General features: G+C 32.8%; 1 long non-coding RNA gene across 1 annotated transcript in view; it reads right to left on the bottom strand.

The window, feature by feature from the left end:
• Nucleotides 1-3560: 3560 nt before the first annotated feature.
• Nucleotides 3561-21198, bottom strand: part of LOC129233904 (uncharacterized) — a 42597-nt gene continuing 24959 nt past the window's right edge. Inside the window, exons 2-3 of the long non-coding RNA XR_008581497.1 lie at nt 10574-10692; nt 3561-3642 (exon numbers count right to left, since the gene is read on the bottom strand). This is a non-coding gene — a long non-coding RNA (uncharacterized LOC129233904). The remainder of the gene's footprint in view (nt 3643-10573; nt 10693-21198) is intronic.

Below are 21198 nucleotides of genomic sequence, written 5' to 3'. Positions count from 1 at the left end.
TCTGAATGCAATTAAATCAACATTTTGCTTTAAACTATCTGTTACATTTTTGTTTCCACTATACAATTTTCCTGTCATTAATTAAAAGATTTTGAACTTGGAGCCAATTTTTAACCGACTTCAAAAAGGAGGCGGTTATCAGTTCATACCGTATGCATGTTTTTTTTTTTGTTTGTCCACTCACAGCGTCTCACCTAGTGGACCGATTTTGATGATTCTTCTTTTAATGGATAGGGGATGGCTCGACTTAGGTCCCATTACTTTGTTTGACCATATTTGTTCGTTAGAAAAAAAGTTATGGTCAAAAAACAGTAAATTTCGTGCAATTTCCCTATTAAATGATTAAACATAAAACCCATTGTTTCAACAATTTGGTGCCATACAACAATAATATTAATAGTAATTGTGGTGATAATTTTGAATGAAGGCTTCTCTGAAGCAAGCATCAAGTTTCTTCAGTGTCATTGCTCTATAGTGGGGGTAAACCTAACGTGAAAGCGAGGTTTATGCAGTGATTAGGATCTGCTTAGCCTTCACAATGCTACTAGGTTAGGTTTGTTTCCACTATAGTAGTATTTTTATCTTTATCATGTATGCCAATAACAGATGATTTGGGCTGAGTAAGGAGATACAGGATTGCACAAAATGCAACTATGCTGTGAAATGTAAATTACTTAGGGAAAACGTAATATTTAAATGGTTATAATTAAATTAACACACAAATGAATTCCGGCGAGGAACAACGATAAATTTTTATTGTCAATCGCTTAAAGTTTAAGGCGTGTTTTTATTTTTTTAGTATGGAGCATTTTTATGAAAAAAATAAGGTAAAGTTTCGTTATAGTAACTTCTTAATATTTCTGAAATACATTTACACTAAAAAGAATAAAATAAAAAAAATTTGAAAAAAAATAGAACCGACTTCAAAATTGCTCTAAAAAGTGAAAAATAATTTTATTCTTTAAACACCATCGATAATACTTTTAAACATAATTTTTGAAGTTGGCGCAAAAACGATCGATAAAATCATTCACAGCCATAACTCAACTACAATTATAAATTATACCAGGCCCAGTTTCTTCACTACCACATGCATTATCATTGATGACAGCATATTTGAGTAACGGTATAAATGTTTCGTTCCTAACTTTGGATGATTTTTTGATAACAATGTGAACGAAGTATGGTTACAATGGATTTTACTTTTTGTTTTTGCGCCATCTTCAAAAATTATGTTTAAAAGTATTATCGATGGTGTTTAAAGAATAAAATTATTTTTCACTTTTTAGAGCAATTTTGAAGTCGGTTCTATTTTTTTTCAAAATTTTTTTTACTATGGTGAAATCGGCTTCAACCCAATACTTCCTTCCATACTATGTTTCGATTCACGATTTTATACCAATCGAGAATTTCACTTGGAATAAGTCCTTTTCGTGCAGTTGGTCACTTTACGCCAGAAAATGCTACATACAGCATGCTGTCCATAAAAACTGATAATCCACAAACCACACCAACAAATTATAACAACAACAGTCTTAACAAAATATAAATAGTCTCAAGACATTTGTTTTTTCGAAATAAAATTTAGATGCATGATTTAAAAAAACATTTAAAATTATTTGAAATGTTAAAAAGAAGATAAATAATTAAAATAAAATAAGACGGTCAAGCAATAGTTTTGCTTAAAAAAAGTTTTACATCGACTTACATAATGCTTTTGAATTTGTTTTTAGGTCAAGTGCGATTGAAATTAGCCAAAGTGGCTAATGTCAGTCAAACCCATAGACTAATAATAAGAGTAGACCGAGCTTTCCCAGATTTGCTGATGAAAAAATTGGTTCATGGATACATCATGTGACTGGTGGGAGGCTTGGCGAAAACTTTGGCAGCATGGTTGCTAGATGGCAACATTATCTGTAGTTTGGCACTCGACATGTATTTTAAGACGTAATGTGTTTTCATTATATTTTTTTTTCCAGGTGCAGAGATTGAACTGTTTTTCTTTTAGTTATGCATTATTTTGACACTAGTAATAAGTTTTTGATCACAGTTTTCAGTAACTTTTATTTCATTTGGAACTGCTACATCTTCGTTGGCATGAACGTAATGACGTAAACGTTTTGCGTTAACGCTTTCTTAAATTGAAATTGTAGGTAAAAATCTTACCGTTTTCCGATTCTTTTTGGGCGCTTGCATCTTTAATTGCTTAGAGAGTTATTGAAATTGACTAGAGAAAATGCACAGTACTATCTAAACGAAAAACTCAATTTACAATTTAGAATAACAAATTTACAAATCGGACTCCATAAAAGATCATTCTTTCGTGTTTATCGATTCTATTTGTTTTATTTCTCGCGGGCGTTGATCGTCTGCTACGATCAATGCCCGCTGTTGCTAGGATATCCACCAATCACATGGTTTGATTTATGAGCAGCAAAAGGGTTGCCATAGCTCGGTCTATTATTATTATTAGTCTATGGTCAAACCTGGCAACCCTAAGCAAGTTTAAAATTTTAAAGCAAGAAGGGACAAATTTTTTATTGTTATGGTTGCAAATCGTCTGCCTTATGTGTCAATTCACAATTTTTTTCAGGGCTGAACTCAAGTAGACTTTATATTAAAAAACTCTTTTTTGTAAAAAAAATCGCGTTTTTACAGAAAAAACACTGATGTAGATGAACTTAGAATGCTAAACTACAATTAAATCCAAAATTTCCTCCAAATCGTTAGAGCCGTTTCCCAGATACGAAATATATATATATATATATATATATATATATATATATATATATATATATATATATATATATATATATATATATATATAAATATATATATATATATATATATATATATATATATATATATATATATATATATATATATATATATATATATATATATATATATATATACTCACAAGAAATGCTCGTTTAAAGATATAAGATTTAGCAGATTTAATGCAGTGACTGTTTATATCTATCCCCTATACTATGATAAATTTATTATGTTAACGTTTTGAATATTTAAAATAAAAGTCAACTAAGTACACTACAGTTATAACGTTTTCAATATGTTTATATTGTTATAGGGATACTTGATCCCTGGGACCATGTATCCCTGAAAAAAAAAAAAAAAAAGATCAAGTACATGAGATTTTTGCAAACATACTTGTTACGTTCTATTATTAACAATCAGTGGATGTTTACTAAATATATGTTTTAACTGTTAAAGACTGTTTATACTTTAAAATTTCACTTCTCTAATTTTTTTAAGTTATATATAACAGACAATGTATAAACTTCAGAACGCTTTCCTTAAAAAAGTTTCCCTTGACACATTCAGACGATCATTTCTTGAGCTAAAACAAAATGGCTAAAAAAGACTAAGTGTTGCCAGTTTTTGTGTACAAGTATGACGTTTACATTGTTTCCAGGTTTCAAACCTCTACTTAATGATTTTGGTACATTTTTGGCTGAGGGATCATGTACCTCCAGGAATCAAGTATCCCTCCCCATTCTCCCCTACAACTATTTACAAACAGGAATATTACCTCGGCGGTTCTTTTTCACAATTTTCAGAGCCACGTTTGAAAGTTCCACTTGCTGCTAGTGAATCACATTCTATTTCGTCAGCAGTTTCCTGTGAATGTTAATTAATTTCAAACTTTTTTTTCCAATGGCTCGGGCCAAGAACAGGAGAAAAACAATTAACAGAAACAACGTAAATAACATAAAAAGTTTGAATGACAAAAAGTGCGTCGAAAATGTTCAAAAACCAGAGGTTTTCGCCCCATTTGACCTCTTGCTTCCCAATACATTGATAACTTTAATCCATTGGTTTTCACACAGGGGGAAGGCGGCCTCTGTGAGAAAGCTAAGGCGATGCAAATGGGCAGCGAGGCGATCATGTCCGGCAAAAAGCAGCTCTTATTCAGGTTTGTCAGGTATTTTCTTTGAGATAATTAGTATCGCATTTTGTTGGTGGCAATTTCAGGAGGTAACAAGAACAGGTTTTGTGTAAGGTTACCAGGATTAACAGGTGTAAGGTTACATGAATTCTGGAGTAAGTCGTATCTTTTTAACCGACTTCAAAAAGGAGGCGGTTATCAGTTCATACCGTATGGGGTCATTCCATAGTGACTAACGTAACGTTCGCAGCTGATTTTCAAACTCTTTTTACTTACACCGGGAGTAAAAATAAATGTGTTTTGGTTTAATATGCAGATTTAAAATGTACAAGGTGACTATTTTTCCTTTCTACCAAGAATTTGAAGCAAAATAAGCGCTGGTGGGTGTTTTTTCACCAAAAAAGGCGTCGTAACTAACGTAACATTTTTGCAACCCTGAGAAACAATGCTTATATTACGAGACAATTTTTTCTGAAACTTACTCAGGCATTTAAAATTGGACGATATATTTGTAAGAGGTAAACAATCTTTTTTAAAAAATGTACTGCAGATTTGTTACAGATGAATCTTTTTTGCCCCTTAATAGTACTTTTACGAAAAACTGTGTGTGACTAACGTAACGTGACTAACGTAACCATCGAATAACAAGCAATGAATGCATATAAAAAACTTTTTGTAATTAATTTCTTGCTCTTTTATTACTTTTACACTTTTTAGGAACCTTCTTTGTGTTGCATTATGGTTCTTTCTTTACTTTTTTTCTATATTAGTGTAAGAAATTGAATGGAAGGATTCGGTTCAATTAACTCAATTTGAATGTGCGAAAAAAAATAAAGAAATGAAAAAAAAACTGCTTTTACAAACTGAATAACATCATTCTTGGTCTAATTAAATCCTAAATATCTCTCTTTTAAAAAATTAACTTTTTGCAAGTTGGTAGTTTCACTGAATTTTAGTATTCTGCTGTTATACTAGCTATCGTTATAAGAAACTCCGTAGTACTTTTCAATGGCATATTATTTTTTAAGGTTTACTGATGCATCGAACGAATAGCGTTGTGCATCCTTTTGAGTTAAAATGTAATATTGAAAAAAAAAATATTCGAACGTTTTATCAGAATGCATTTTAATTCCAGATATCACCGCAAATAATTGAATTTCTAAATGATCATTCTTGCATTTTCTGAAATATATGACAGCAGCACTCATTGTCACTGTATTATGTAACATCTTCAAATGTTTTCCAACGAGCAGCCGTTACTTCATTTTAATAATAGGTGGAGATGTATTTTCTAAAAAAGAGACGTTCTTCTTTGTTTAGATTGTATTTCTATTATCTTAATTCTTAAGCTTGGATTCTTGTGTTGAATGCACATTCAGCAGAGTACTCATTTTGCTTTACTCACTTTTTTTCTTTTTTAATAATTCTTTAAATTGGAAGTATCTTCATAAAGACCTTTAAAAAAGTATTTTTCTAAGTAAACAGAAGGTCTACAATGTAATATTACTGGTATTTTTCACCCTTTTCTTTTTAATCAATATAGAATGCCTACATATTCAAAATTGTTCATGAAAATTTACATTAAATTAAACAAATTTTAAATATTAGCAGTCATTTTTAAAATGTTACGTTAGTCACATGCAAACCGTTACGTTAGTCACAGCTCAAATGTTACGTTAGTCACACTAATTATTTTACATCTACTGATACTAAAATGAATATTTTGCTATTTTTAAGTAGATATGACACAGATGTAAGAAAATAAAAAGTGCTGTTTGGTTCAATCATCTGGTTTAGTTTTTAAGCAGAAAATAGTACATTTTCGTGACTAACGTAACGTAAATATTTTCAGTGAAATAACCAAACTAATTAAAAGACTTATCTTATAATGCATGCAAAAAGAACAGTCAATTTTATTGGGCCAACATCTATTCATTTAGAATAAACATAGTTCTTTTAAAAATTTGAAAAAAATTTTACATTACACAAGAAAACATAGACGCATGTTTTTTGCACATCCTAAGCCTTTTCTACAACCTCGCACGTTTTGAGCCAGAAGAAAAACACCGAATGAAATTTTTGCAAACTGTTATTGGATTTATGTACTAGAAAGTATGCTGAATGAAATGATAGGTCACAATTAAGGCTTTGTGAAAAAAACAATTTCTGAGGTTGAGGTTGACATTTCTATGGAATGACCCTATGTATGTTTTTTTTTTGTTTGTCCACTCACAGCGTCTCACCTAGTGAACCGATTTCGATGATTCTTTTTTCAATGGATAGGGGATGGCTCAACTTAGGTCCCATTACTTTATTTGACCATATTTGTTCTTTAGAAAAAAGTTATGGTCAAAAAACAGTAAATTTCTTGCAATTTCCCTATTAAATGATTAAATATGAAACTCATTGTTACAAAAGTTTGGTGCCATACAACAGTAAAATTAATTGAAATTGTAATGATAATTTTGAATGAAGGCTTCTCTGAAGCAAGCAGTAAGTTTCTTCAGTTTCATTGCTCTTTAGTGGAGGTAAACCTAACCTGGGAGCGAGGCAATGCAGTGATTAGGATCTGCTTAACCTTCACAATGCTACCAGGTTAGGTTTGCCTCAACCATAGTGGTATTTTTATCGTTATCATCTATGCTAATAACAGATGATCTGGGCTACGTAAGGAGATACAGGATTGCATCACAAGCAACTTGTATGATGTGCAATGTAAATTAGTTAGGGAAAACGTAATATTTAAATGGTTATAATTAAATTAACGCACAAATGAATTCCAGAGAGGAACAAAGATAAATTTTATTGCCAATCGCTAAAAGTTTAAGGCGTGTTTATAGTTTTTTTTTTTGGCAAGGAGCGTTTTTATGAAAACAAGAAGTTCTGTCTAGAACTAGACGAGCCTACTTTCCCGTATATTCATACTGCTTTCTAGTACCTGATCAATATTCTCAAAAATAGCTAAAATCGCAATTTTTTTCAAACATATTTTTAAAATACTTTAAGCTGATTTCTAGGAATAAAATATTCCTCACTCATCTAAAAAAACTAAATGCGTAAAAAAAAAAAAAAAAAGCAGCAGCAACTTTTAAACAAAGCAGCTAATACACTTTTTTCCATTAAAAAAATCTTCAACAGCTTTCAAAACGAAAAAATAATAATTAAAATTAATAAGCTCATTAAAATAAATACATCATATCAAAAAAAAAATCGTTTCTTTTTCCCTGTTGCCAAAAACAATTTTTTAAATGAATTAATGCACTTACCAAAATAAATAAAAACAATAAAATGTCAACTTAAAGAAATAATTTTCATTGTCAAAAAAAAAAAAAAAAAAAAAATCGTCTGCGCATATCTTTATGTAGAAACATAAATGACTTCGAGTTTATTCGCCGAAAACTGAATACCTAAATTAAAACTTAAGCGTAAAAAAAAAAACAAGTCAGATCAACAATAATTATTTCACAGTCAGAACCATAGCTGCGGAGTCGGAGTCAGAGTCAATCTCATTTTGAGGTAAAGGAGTCAGAGTCGAATATCTAAGAATCGGTGTCAGTCATTTGTTCTACGTGTATAAATTTTTGCCAAAGCTACGAAGTCAGAGTCTAAGTCGGGGAGTCGGAGTCCGATTAATTGTCGGGCATAGGAGTCGGAGTCGGAGTCAAGTGCCCCTACATTCTCGGAGTCGAAGTCTGTAGTTTGGTGTCAAGAGCTATTTCCAACAAAATTTCTTTGAAAAAAATCCGCCTTTAAGTACGGAATCTACATTGACTTTCAGTTTCCCCGTAGGCGCTAATGTTAAGGGATTTGAACTGTTCAAAATTGAACGGAAAATTGTTCAAATCAAAAAGATATTTTATATATAAGTTTTTCATCAAAAGCTTTTTCCTACAAAGTTTGTTTGAAGCAAATTCGCCTCACGGTTCGGAATTGCCTTGAATTTCCCCGTAGGCGCTAATGTTAAGTTTTTTTGAACTGTTCAAAATTGAACAAAAAATAGTTCAAATCAAAAAGTGAAATATGGGAATGAGGTGTCCTCGCCGAGATCTTTCGAACAAAAAAAAGTTTGTTCGAATCGGACTATTCATTCAAAAGTTATAAGGGGGGGGGGGGCAGACAGACAGACAGACCGACAAACCGACAGACATTTTTCCCCATCTCAATACCCTACTTTCCAATTTTTAATTTTTCAATATTTATCTAATTATTTTATTTATTTTTGGCTTTTTTTTGTTTTTTGCGATATTTTTAAGATGCATTAAGCCTTCTTTCATGCTTTTTTCTTCTTTTTCTGACTTTTACTGGGAAAGTAGGCTAAAAAGTTGAAGTTTCGTAATAGTAACTTCTTACTATTTCTCAATACATTTACACTAAAAAGAATGAAATAAAAAAATTTTGAAAAAAAATAATAAACCGACTTCAAAATTGCTCTAAAAAATAAACAATAATTTTATTCTTTAAACACCATCGATACTACTTTTAAACATAATTTTTGAAGTTGGCGCAAAAACGATAGATAAAATCATTCACAGCCATAGCTCAACTAAAACTACATAAATTTAACCAGGTCCAGTTTCTTCCCTACTACATACATTATGCATTGATGACAGCATATTTGAGCAAATATTTAAATGTTTCGTTCCTAACTTTGGATGATTTTCTGAAAAAATATGAACGAAGCATGGATACAATATTTCACTTATTGTTTTCGCGCCAACTTCAAAAATTATGTTTAAAAGTAGTATCGATGGTGTTTAAAGAATAAAATTATTTTTTACTTTTTAGAGCAATTTCGAAGTCGGTTCTATTTTTTTTTTTTTTTCAAATTTTTTTTTATTAAAAACTCAAACTGTTGGACGAACCTTACGAGGTTTGAATTCAAAGCGCATGCGTAAGGATCAATAGCCACGCAGAGCTCCAAAGAAAGACCTTTATGGTCGAGCAGAAAAATGTGCTTTGCGAGCTGTCTGTGAGACTGACGTTATGGGTTCGATCCCACTCAGGTGTCCTGGGTGTTATTTCCTCTTAGAGCTATAAAAATGTCTTGTTTGTATAGCAAAATAAATTTCGAATTAGTGTGAAGTTGATTGCTGTACATTGGTTGCGTAAAAACATTAACTTAATAAATATTGAATAAACGAATGATTAAAATCAAAAACTGAAAGAAAAAGCAAGAGTTTCTTACATGAAAACTGCTTTTTTTTTGTACTGTTAAAACAAAATTTAAAGCATCGTAACCTATTAATTTATTTTTATACTTTCAATTTAGAACGTATAGAAAGCATATATTACTTGCTAATTTAATATGTTTGGATAATTTAAACCATCGAATAGTTAACTTGAACTATAAGTCAACTTTTAAATGAGAACCCGTTCAAAAAAGTCATATGAAAGCTTAATTTTTGCTCAAGCACTTTTCAAACAATTTCTCTGTAAGCTACAGAAAATTCTGATGCAACCTTACGCAGAAATTCATGAAACGTTATGCTATTGGATAATTTTGGGAGAGATGGATCATCATGTGAGATGGATCACCGTGTGAGATATTAGGATTTTTGTAAGAAATATCATACACTATGTATATACAAGCAGGGCCCGATCAAGCCAAACTGGTGCCCAGGTCCTCTGTAGAATTTGGTACCCCCCCCCCCCCCATGAGAAAATCCGCACAATTTTAAAGTCAATGTTTCATACTAGAAGCCTAGTATACTAGAAACTATATTTTAAAGGAACATTACTACATTTAAAAAGAAACCTGGGATTTGAATATCAAACACTTGATAGTCACCAAACTAATCACAGTTAAAATTGCCTCTTAAGGCGAAAAAGACTTAAAAAACAATTTAAAACTGCAAAAAAAAAAAAAAAAATCTTACTAATTCTGACATCAAGCTTTAAAAAGGCTTCTTTCTGGATTTAACAGAGGCAAATGTATCGATCAAATAATCGAAATCTATGTTTGATGTCACAGAATTTTCAATGGTCATTAAGGGAAAACACCTGTCAATTATCCTGAGAAATGCAGCTTCTCAAATGATTTTTTATTCTTTTCAAAAATGAAAAGGAACGTTCACTGGAACAGCTGCTGATAGGCAATTTTTTCATTATAAATTTTTTTTTTAACTTTATGAGTTTTTGAGGTGATTTTTAAAAAATGTTGAGCCCCCTCTCCCTTAAAATTGAGAAAAAGTAAAGTGAGAATTTAGGCTAGGCTATTTTGGTGCCCCTAAATTTGTGGTGCCCAGGTCCATGGACCCGCCGGACCGTGTGTTAATCAGGCCCTGTATACAAGGAAAAGTAAAATATGTATATGTAAATGTACAGCTTTTAGAGTACGAAGAAAAAACGTGGTTTATCTCTCCTGGAATTATCCTAGTTACATTATCGTGGTGTAATCTTCCACAAGCGCCGTGCAACTTTACACAAGTTATATCAGTTAAGTTACTCAAGAGCTATGGAGGGAACCATTATGGAACTTGGTTCCCGTTTGATCTAAATTCTTCTGTGGGTGACACCGAGAACTTTGAACCTCATTTCGATTGAAATCGGCTCCTTTTTCACATTTATGTTTTGTTGGGATTGTTAATTACACCAGCAAATAAGCGTGCTGCAAGAAATCTTGTAGTACTTCAATTAGTTTTAAACTTAAAAACTAGCACTTACAAAATTCATTTTATCTCGTTAAATTCTTCTCTCTCTCTCTCTTTTTTGTTATGTTTTCTTTTTGGGTTCAAAATATTTCAGGTCTGATCATTTCTTCTATTGAGCTCTCTGTGCAAGATCTAAAACAAAGGAAACAAAGTAAAACACACAAAAATTTTTTAACGAATTACTCTTCTTTCTTTCATTACACTAATAAAGAAGATTTTTTTCCCTTGGGAACACTTACAAATCTTAGTAATCCTATCAAGTAGTCATAAAAAAGTGAAATCGGTTCTCCTTTTAGGAAAGTATCCTTGTTTAACTATGTCACACAATTAGGGGTGCGACATCGATGTCGATGTTTTGGAAAAATCGATGTTTTTAAAGTAAGACAAAACAACGTTATTAGAAGCACAAATTTGCAAATTACAGCAGACACATGTTTCGGCGTTACAGGGAACGCCTTTTTCAATGCAAAAAATAATAAGCTTACGGATGAAAAGACATCCGACAAAAGCCAAGAGCAGATAAGCATGCAGCTTAAGAGATAAAATGTCGTTCCTCTTGATAATTTACCTGTTGTCAATAAGAATGTTGTTGTTTATCTTTCTAGCGTTCCATTAAGCAATTCTCAAATTGAGGCTCTAAAATGTAAGGATAATTTTGCTGTGAGTGTTAAACCTTATTTTTTAAAGCTTATTGCTCCTGTTGAGAAAGCTTTTAAATTTAGTGCCTTAACTTCCTCTCAAAAAGATTCGATTCGGCATCTTATGCTTCTTATATTGACTTTAACTCGAAAATTTCTAAATCTGTATTTGCTAATACTGTTAGCCATTTTGTTAAAGACTTAGTTTCGAATTCTGATCTGGTTGTTACCAAAGCTGACAAGGGTAGCCAAATTGTTGTTCTTGACAAATCATCTTATGTTGATAAAACTAATGATTTGATTTCTTCTGGGCCATATGCTGAAATTTCTAAAGATCCTTTGTGATAAAGAGTTAAAAACTATTTCATCTGCTGTCAAGTCTGTTAAGTCTATTCCTTCAAATGTTAAACGCTCTGTTGTTCCATCTATTGCTAATTGTCCTAGATTTTTATGCTTTACCTAAGGTGCATAAAGCTGGTATTCCTTTCAGGCCGATTGTTTCCGATATTGGTACGGCTTCGTACAAACTTGCAAAATATTTAGTCTCTGTGTTTTCTCCTCTTAGGAGTCACAATTTATTTACTATTAAAAATTATGTTGAGTTTGTTAAAGAAATTCATACTTTCGTTCCAAATAATTCTTTTATGGCTTCTTTTGACGTTAACTCTTTATTTACGAACGTTCCCGTCGAGGGTTCATTGTTATGCCTTCGTAGAACACTTTCTGAATTTCATTTTACCAATACGGAAATTGAGGATTTAATTTTTCTTACCCGTACTTGTCTTAAGTAATGTTCTTTTGTTTTTAATGGGAAATTTTATATTATGTTAGATGGTCTGGCTATGGGAAACCCACTTAGTGATATTTACATGCATTATTTTGAGGTTAACTGTTCCAAAAATTGCAGTTTCAATTTTATGTTCGGTATGTTGATGATTGTTTTGTTCTAATGAACCAGAATCAGTTTGAGAGTGATGATGTTTTATCTATTTTAAACTCCATTGATCCTCATATTCAGTTTTCTTGTGAGAAAGAACGGAATAATTGCATTTCATTTCTTGATGTACTTGTTTCTCGTACTGAAATCGGTTTTGAAACTACTGTTTATCGCAAACCTTTTGCTGTTTCTTTACCTCCTCATAGACTATCGTCTCATCCTCCAAATCAAAAATATTCTGCTTTCAATTATTTTGTTTATCGCGCAGTTAATATTTGTTCTTCGTCGGAACTTCTTAAAGTGGAACTTAATTATCTTAAAGATGTGGCAATTGACAGAGACTATCCGCCAACTTTGATTGATTCCATTTATAAAAAACTTTCAAATAAATCCCAAACTAATGTGTTTAACCGAACCTTCATCAGAAAGAATTTGGTTGTTTTGCCATTCTTTTCATCTGTAAGCTATCAGGTTGCTAAGATTCTAAAACGTTTCCAATTCCAGGTATTGTTCTCTCCTATTAATAAACTTTTATTCTCTTCTCTTAAAGACCCTATTCACCCTCTTAATTGTTGTGGAATTTATAGAATTAATTGTAGTTGTAAACTTGCCTATATTGGACAGAGTCGGCGTGCTTTAAAAATTCGCTTGAATGAGCATCAAAATTATGTGAAAAAACAACAATTAAATAAGTCTAGTATTGCTCAACATTGTTGGGATTCGAATCACTCTTTTGATGTTAACTCTTATCAGATTATCCAAAAATGCCCCAATTCACCAGATTTTGACTTTTGGGAATCCTTTCATATTTTGAGGAACAGTTCTAACTTAGTTAACGATCTTAGTGCAGTTCCATATTTTTCCAACATTTGGCTCCCATATCTTTAATACTGTCCTTTCTCCATCCCCCCCCTTTTTCCCATTCATTTTTATCTATCTTCCTTTGTTTATTTTTACCTTTTTGTCTTGATTGACACCCCCCTCCCCAATTTTCTTCTATTTATCTTTATTTTTCCTTTTTTCGAATATTTTTTGTTTCTGTTTAGTTTATTTCATGGTTTTCCATTCAGCTTTTCCTTTCTTGCGGTTCACGGTTACTGACAATTTCTTTTCTTTTTGTTTAAGCTTCGGCTTAATCTTTGTCCAATTGAATTCTTTCTTTCTGGGTTTCGTACCTAAGAGAAAGCTCTTGGCCTTTGCTTGCATTCCTATTGGTTCCTGATCGGTTTATAACTTTGTCATGGTGTTTGGCTAATCCGCTGTTTTTATCTTTTAAGCTGCATGCTTATCTGCTCTTGGCTTTTGTCGGAAGTCTTTTCATCCATAAGCTCATTATTTTTTGCATTGAAAAAGGCGTTCCCTGTAACGCCGAAACACTTGTCTGCTGTAATTTGCAAATTTGTGCTTCTTCTAACGTTGTTTTGTCTTACTTTACTGTTCAGGATAAAGGTATTTATTTATCTTATCGACAGGGCCGATCCTAGGGTGTCGACCGCCCTTGTGCAAAGACCTAATGTGCCGCCCCTCAAGAGTAATTTGCATATTTTGACTCATCTTTAACGTCCATATAAATCTTTCTTCAAATTTCTATACCAAGTTCTTAAAAAAAAAGAACGGAAGAATGATGAACCTATAAAAAGGAAGAAATGTTTTATAATAAGAAACTCCTTAGGTGCAATTTATATCTTTGAAGAAAGTAATAGATACCAAAATTTACTAATCTTAAAAACGCATTTTATAGTCTGTCTTCGGTGACATCAGAGGAAAGACGGGGGGGGGGGGGGAATCAGGGAAGGGGGATTACTCCGAGAAAATTATCGAAATTGGCGTATGAAAAATAGCTTTAGTTAATCTTTGGTTGTGTTCGGTTGCAAGGACAAAAGAGTCCGGTATACTCAAGGTGCATGGAGAAATTTTCGAAATTGACGTCAAATATCGCAATTTTAGGAACTTTTTCGAGGCTTCAGTAGATAGTAATGTTGATGTTCTTTCCTAAAATTCTTTCCAAATTGAAATCAGTCTGAAGCCTTTTTTTATGACCGTAGCGTAGGAAGGATCGACGTTCTTTCCGAAAATTTTCCAAAACTGAAGTTTTAAGAACGCAATTTTGGGTTACGTTTGTTGACGTTGCTAGAGGGAGGGAGATTCAATCGTCTCCCATTGAAGGTTTCGAAATTGAAGTTCAAAACGCAAATTTATGCTGTTTTGGTGATGGTAGGGGATCTGGCGGCTGTTCTCCGGTAATTTCTCGGCACTATTGTTTCAAAAACCCATTTTTGGCTGTGTTTGAAAACGATAGGGGAAACGTGAAAATATTCCGAACCGAAATATTTTTCAGAACTAAAATACATTATAGGCTATTTTTTTAGAAGGAAGGGTTTTGAGACTAAACGGATGTTTCTAAAAGCTCAATTTTATACTATTTTTGGTGACGTTAACGATACTGGGAAGCATCGGCGGATCTTACGGATATTTTTCGATATTAATATCTGAACAATACAACTACAGTGAAACCTGTGTAAGTTGACCACTTGCGGTGCACTACTTTAGTGGTCAACTTTAGCAGGTTGTCAACTTACAGAGGTTGAATTATATGATAAGATCTAATTCTGTGCCTGAAAATGGCGGTCAACTTAGACAGGTGGTCAACTTACAAGGGTGGTCAACTTTACAGGTTTTACGTATACACCTTTTGTCCACCTTACCTCGACGATTGATGGGTATGCACTAGCGCGGCGAAAAGTTAAATAAGCCAAGCAGTTCTCCTCCGGAATTTTTTAGAAATTACAGTCCCAAAAACGTATTTTCGGCGTTGTTTGATAACGATGGGACTAAGAGCGGGCGGGGGTTCAGTGTGCCCTCATGAACTGTTTTTAGAAACTGAAGTCAATTTCAGGCTAGTTTAGGCAGGAAGGGTTCTGTGGCTCCACGGAACCGTCTAAAAACGAAATTTGGAGGTATAGTTGGAGAAAATTAGTTTGGAAATTAGTTCGGAAAAAATAGTTTGGAGAAAAGCGGGATCCGGAGTCCTTCCCCGAAAGTTCTTGAAACTAATGTCTGAAAAACGCAATTTTAGTTTGTTTTTCAATAAATTAAGTGAGAGGGGGTGGGATTAGAGGCTTCTCTAAAGACGCTAACTGAGAATGTCTTTGGTAGTAATTGCAAAAAGTCCATCGCAAAAATTTTGAAAAAGAAATCCGAAAAATGTCATTAAGCATTTTTTGATGACATTAGGAAAGGCTATCCTCTAAAAACACATTTTAGATTTCGGAGCCAACATTTTTAGGCTATGTTTGATTAAGTTAAGGTGGAAGGGTTGAATCAGAGACTTAATTGTGTGCTTAAGGTCGGTGGTTCAACCAGTGAAATGTTCCGAAATTAAAGTCTTAGAAACGCAATTTTAAACCTTCTTTAGTCTCGTCAAGGAGGTCATGGCATCATTTTGGATCTTCGTTTAAACTTACTACCCGGGGCAAGAGCCCTGTCCTCCTACCTGATCTGAAACCGGGCAGTTCATTCGGGATATTAATTAGAAAAAATTGCCGTAAAGGGGGAAAATTACAAAATTTTAGTAGTCATTCATATATGTTTGACTCTCAAATGAGTCGCAATTGTTTACTTTCTTCCCACGCATCCACGATTATTGAATACAGATTTTGTTGTTTGAAATGCTTATGATGAGAGTATCTAATTGTTGTAAGGAAAGGTTGGCTTACCTTTTCTTATCTCGATAGGCAGCGGTGTGATAGTTGAGTTTTCTGAACGCATGAAGAAGAGTCAATAGATGAATAGACGAACAACACGTAAAGATTTAATTAGGAATGACTAAAAACTAAATGTACACATATTATAAAATATATTCCATACGGCACAAAAACAGATACACACACTATATCAAGAGAACAAAGAACAAACTATTGAAGGGGGAAGAAGGGAATTGTGGGAAGGATAAGTATGACGTCAGAGTGGCCTTGGCCTTTCGAGATTGTATCGCTATGCAGAAATGATTTACCTATTTGAATATATGATTAGAGTACAACATTTCCCCCCTTAATCGTATATTCAAATTACAAAACTGAAACTAAATTTAACTTACTAGTCGACCCGTGCGGAACTCCGCACTGTACTTCGAATCGTTTCATAAGGCATTTCGCTCTTTAAAAATTTCAAAGAAAGAATATTATGAAGAAAAACCGAAAAAAGTAAACGGATAAAATTAAGCGCACAAGAGAAGGCATGTAATTTGAAGACATCAGTAACAAAACCTCGTTAAATACAACGTTGTGATAATTTGATCATCGCTCCCCTTTTGGTTGTACGTATTTTCAATACAAATATAAATATCATTAAAAGTGTGGTTGAGTGACACGTGAAAAATCTGTAATTTTGCATGTGAAAAAACAGGTTGTGGCAAATACAGTCCGCCCATGTGAGCATTTGACGGAAAAAAAAGAAACATTAAAGAGATATTTAGTGTCACGGATTCGAACTGACGCCATTCTAATTAACAGTACGACGCTACAACAAACCTAGCAATGTGCCTTCCTTTTCGAAAGCTATTCATTGAAGGAATGCGTAATAAAACACAGTAAAACAGTTTTTCGCCGAAAAAAATATAATAAGATCATGCGTCTATGTTTTGTCATTAGCCAGCACGATACGATTTAAAATTATTCGTAAAACATGGAATTTGATTAAAGAATGAGGAAGATCTCACGTAGCGGTTGAAACAAACATTCTAGAGAAGTAATAAATTCGGTTGAAAAAATAAGCGTTTTTATTTTTGAACAATTCCCATAGCAAGCTTCTTTAACCTGTACGGCTTAAAAGCCCGTACTTGTTTTTCTTTTAATCGAACACTTAAAATTCAAAACCAAAACCAGTTGAACTGAGTCCGTTTTTTAAGTGTAATTTTTGAAACGTAGGCAAAAAATGTTTTTTTTTTCAGCCGAAAGCGGAGGATAAGAAAATGATTTCTTACTAATGAAGTTGATAATAATTTTAATGTTTTATATCGAATTCAAATAAATAATTAAAGATTTACTGGTTGAAACTCGTAAATTTAATTTGGCGTAGTATTTTTTCATTTATACAAAAGTTCGAACACTACTATTAGAAAAATCTACATTTCAGCATACAATGAAAATGTTTTTCTGCACAAAAAGGATTCCCTTGAGGTATATCTAATACTTTTTTTTATGCTTACATTATGCTCAGTGGTTTGGACGGAGTAAAAGCTTAAAAAAAAAGGGAAGAACACCCTTCGATTAGCAGTCAACTTATCTGAATGATAGCTGCAGCCTGCATAAAGGAGTCGAAACACCAAATAGCATTCCCACTGCATTTATTTTATTACGTGTGTTATCTGTTGTATGTTATGAGTACATGTAATGCGTAATATTAATGTAAATTTGCTATTATGTCGGACAGCCCGAACTGGCCCGAAGTTCAGACAGTTTATAGCCGAACGCTCTACCGCAAAAAAAGAAAAAGAAAAAAAAAAAAAAAAAAACACACACAGGTAATTTTAAATTTTTTTTCCTGCCGAGAAGTGTTTTTATTTTTGAAAATTTTTACAATTTGTTATCGCAGGCTGTTTGAACCGTTATGACTTAGATGGCAGCACGTGTTCATCATTTATCAGCACGGTTAAAATACAAAATAATTTGAACTAAGTTCTTTTTCAAGCGTAGCTTTTCAAATGCCGTAAAAATGTGATACGCTATTTGTTTTTTTGCAAAAAGAAGAAAAATGTATATATTACCCTTTAAATTGAGGTAGTATTTTTTTTATTTGTACAAAGAGTCAAAAACTCATTAGAAGAATCTATATTTCAACATACGATTTATTATATTTTACTGAACAAAAAACAATTCCAATGTAGTCTGAAATCTTAAAACTTATATTTTCGCTTACATTATGCTGTAATTTTCTTCCTGGAGCCAAAGCTTAAAAAAAAAAAAAAAAACTTACAATTGAGTGTCAATTTAGCTCCGCGCTGCATCAAGTTTTCATATCAGCTAAGAGCGTTTCTACCTCTTGTATTCCCTCATATTTGTTATTCATTGTTTATGTACTGCGCGATATTTTTCTAATTTTTTTGATGCAGATTGTCCGGGCGTGGGCCCGAACACGCATTCTCCTGGTTACGAAGAGAACGCTCTGCCGATCAAGCTATTCAGCTCTGTCGGTCATAGCGCAAATTAAAGTTATAAGTTTAACCGAAAACCTCATTCTGGTTCTTTAAAACAGGTTTTTCGACCGAAAAAAAAACAATTTTTAGACCGTGGGTCTATTTTTCGTCAGTAGCCAGCACCATAAGCTTTAAAATAAGGCGTAAATCAAAGAAATCGATCAAAAATTGAGGAAAATCTGGCGTAGAAACCAAAAACAGGCTACAGAAATAATATATAAGGATTCGCTCGAATAAAAACTTCACTGGGTGAAACTCGTAGTTTTAATTTGACGTAGTATTTTTTCATTTGTACAAAAGGTCGAACACTGCTATTAGAAACATCTACATTTCAGCATACAATGAAAATGTTTTTCTGCACAAAAAGGATTTCCTTTTGGTAAATCTAATACTTTTTTATGCTTACATTATGCTGAGTGGTCTGGATGTAGTCAAAGCTTAAAAAAAAAGGAAGAACACCCTTCGATTAACAGTCAACTTATCCAAATGATAACTGTAGCCTGCATAAAGGAGTCAAAACACCAAGTAGCATTCCCACTGCATTTATTTTATTACGTTTGTATGTTATGAGTACATGTAATGCGTAATACTAATATAAATTTGATATTATATCGGACAGCCCAAACTTGCCCGAAGTTCAGATAGTTTATAGCCGAACGCTGTACCGAAAAAAATGTATCAATTTAGCTGAACAACTAAGTCCAGTGCTTTTAAGCTTTATTAAAGCATGAACACACACACAGGCTATTTTTTTTGCCGAAAGCGACGTAAAAAATGGAAAACTGCATTAGAACTTTGCTTTTAAAAAATGCGTAAGAACTACAGGCAGCATCAAGGTTTTGAAACAGCAAGGGGCGTTTTCGAAAACTTGATTTTTCGACCGTAAGTCTATTTTTCTTCATTAGCCAGCCTGATAAGTTTTAAAATGAGAAGGGAATAATATATAAGATAAGATATTGAAGAAACATTTTTTTATTCTTGAAAATTTTTACAATTTGTTACCGCAGGCTGCTTGAACCGTTATGACTTAGATGGCAGCACGTGTTCATCAGTTAACAGCACGTTTAAAATACAAAATAAATTGAATTATGCTCTTTTTTAAGCGTAGCTTTTCGAATGTAATAAAAATGTGATAAGCTATTTGTTTTTTTGCAAAAAGAAGAAAAAATATATTTTACCCTTAATAATAGTAATTTTTGTAGTAATTTTTTTATTTGTACAAAGAGTCAAAAACTCATTAGAAGAATATATATTTCAATATACAATTTATTATTTTTTTCTGAACAAAAAACAATTCTATTGTAGTCTGAAATCTTAAACCTGTTACTTATATTTTCGCTTACATTATGCTTTAATTTTCTTACCACAGCCAAAGCTTAAAAAGAAAAAAAAAACGTACAATTCAGAAGTAATTTGGCACAAAGTCACTTCAAGTTCTCATATCAGCAAGGAGCGTTTCCTTCTCATTTACTCTATTCCTTCATATTTGTCATTCAATTAATTAAGTGTTCATGTAATGCGCGATATTTCTCTAATTTTTTGATGCAGATTGTCCGGACGCGGGCCCGAACACGCATTCTCCCGGTTACGAAGAGAATGCTCTGCCGATCAAGCTATTCAGCTCTGTCGGTCATAGCGCAAATTAAAGTTATAAGTTTAACCGAAAACCTCATTCTGGTTCTTTAAAACAGGTTTTTCGGCTGAAAAAAACAATTTTTAGACCGTGGGTCTATTTTTCGTCAGTAGCCAGCACCATAAGCTTTAAAATAAGGCGTAAATCAAAGAAATCGATCAAAAATTGAGGAAAATCTGGCGTAGAAACCAAAAACAGGCTACAGAAATAATATATAAGGATTCGCTCGAATAAAAACTTCACTGGGTGAAACTCGTAGTTTTAATTTGACGTAGTATTTTTTCATTTGTACAAAAGGTCGAACACTGCTATTAGAAACATCTACATTTCAGCATACAATGAAAATGTTTTTCTGCACAAAAAGGATTTCCTTTTGGTAAATCTAATACTTTTTTATGCTTACATTATGCTGAGTGGTCTGGATGTAGTCAAAGCTTAAAAAAAAGGAAGAACACCCTTCGATTAACAGTCAACTTATCCAAATGATAACTGTAGCCTGCATAAAGGAGTCAAAACATCAAGTAGCATTCCCACTGCATTTATTTTATTACGTTTGTATGTTATGAGTACATGTAATGCGTAATACTAATATAAATTTGATATTATATCGGACAGCCCAAACTTGCCCGAAGTTCAGATAGTTTATAGCCGAACGCTGTACCGAAAAAAATGTATCAATTTAGCTGAACAACTAAGTCCAGTGCTTTTAAGCTTTATTAAAGCATGAACACACACACAGGCTATTTTTTTTGCCGAAAGCGACGTAAAAAATGGAAAACTGCATTAGAACTTTGCTTTTAAAAAATGCGTAAGAACTACAGGCAGCATCAAGGTTTTGAAACAGCAAGGGGCGTTTTCGAAAACTTGATTTTTCGACCGTAAGTCTATTTTTCTTCATTAGCCAGCCTGATAAGTTTTAAAATGAGAAGGGAATAATATATAAGATAAGATATTGAAGAAACATTTTTTTATTCTTGAAAATTTTTACAATTTGTTACCGCAGGCTGCTTGAACCGTTATGACTTAGATGGCAGCACGTGTTCATCAGTTAACAGCACGTTTAAAATACAAAATAAATTGAACTATGCTCTTTTTTAAGCGTAGCTTTTCGAATGAGTACAACACTAATCAGTATAGCATTTTTTTTATATAAATAAAAAATGTCTTCATTGTTTAGGTCTATAAACGCTTGGGAGGTAAACATTAGTGGCCGCCCTCGGTGCTCCTTTTAGAGGGC

The sequence above is a fragment of the Uloborus diversus genome, unplaced genomic scaffold (genome assembly GCF_026930045.1).
Source record: "Uloborus diversus isolate 005 unplaced genomic scaffold, Udiv.v.3.1 scaffold_789, whole genome shotgun sequence".
NCBI lineage: Eukaryota > Metazoa > Arthropoda > Arachnida > Araneae > Uloboridae > Uloborus > Uloborus diversus.
The sequence above is the reverse complement of the archived record's forward strand: the minus strand, read 5'-3'. Positions and strand labels throughout refer to the sequence as shown.